Here is a 932-nt window from a genome sequence, read left to right as displayed (position 1 = left end):
AAAAAAAAAAAAAATAAATAAATAAATAAATAAATAAATTACACCTATGAATTGAATATCTTTAAAAATGACATGCCCTTTAGATGCACTGAATCACGAGCTTGCATTTAAACCTCCCGAACAAGCTCTGAATCACAATGGCCTTCAGAAGGAGCTCAAAGAATTTCTAATCCAGTTACCTTCTTGGCAGCTGCAAAGACTGCCCTGCTTGTCTAGTTTTTTTGTTTTGTTTTTTTAACATCTTTATTGGAGTATAATTGCTTTACAATGGTGTGTTAGTTTCTGCTTCATAACAAAGTGAATCAGTTATACATATACATATGTTCCCATATCTCTTCCCTCTTGCGTCTCCCTCCCTCCCACCCTCCCTATCCCACCCCTCTAGGAAGTCACAAACCACCTAGCTGATCTCCCTGTGCTATGCGGCTGCTTCGCACTAGCTAGCTATTTTACGTTTACGAAAATGAGTTATTTGTAGTGAGGTGGATGGACCTAGAGTCTGTCATACAGAGTGAAGTAAGTCAGAAGGAGAAAAACAAATACCGTATGCTAACACATATATATGGAATCTAAGGGGAAAAAAAAGGGTCATGAAGAACCTAGGGGTAAGACGGAAATAAAGACACAGACCTACTAGAGAATGGACTTGAGGATATGGGGAGGGGGAAGGGTAAGCTGTGACAAAGTGAGAGAGTGGCATGGACATATATACACTACCAAATGCTTGTCTGGTTTTAAAGTGGATTTAAATATTCTATGTGTTTTTTGTTTTTTTTTTCCAAATTAACTTTCATGATAATTTACAAAAATATTTCCTTCTTTCTCTCGTTCAATATTTATTTAGTGCTTACTATGTGTCAGGCAGAATTTTAGGGTTTGAGTTACTATAGTGAAAAGAACAGATGTGTTTGGAAAGTCTGCTTTTGCAGAAT

The sequence above is a fragment of the Physeter macrocephalus genome, chromosome 9 (genome assembly GCF_002837175.3).
Source record: "Physeter macrocephalus isolate SW-GA chromosome 9, ASM283717v5, whole genome shotgun sequence".
NCBI lineage: Eukaryota > Metazoa > Chordata > Mammalia > Artiodactyla > Physeteridae > Physeter > Physeter macrocephalus.
Note: the sequence above shows the minus strand (reverse complement) of the source record.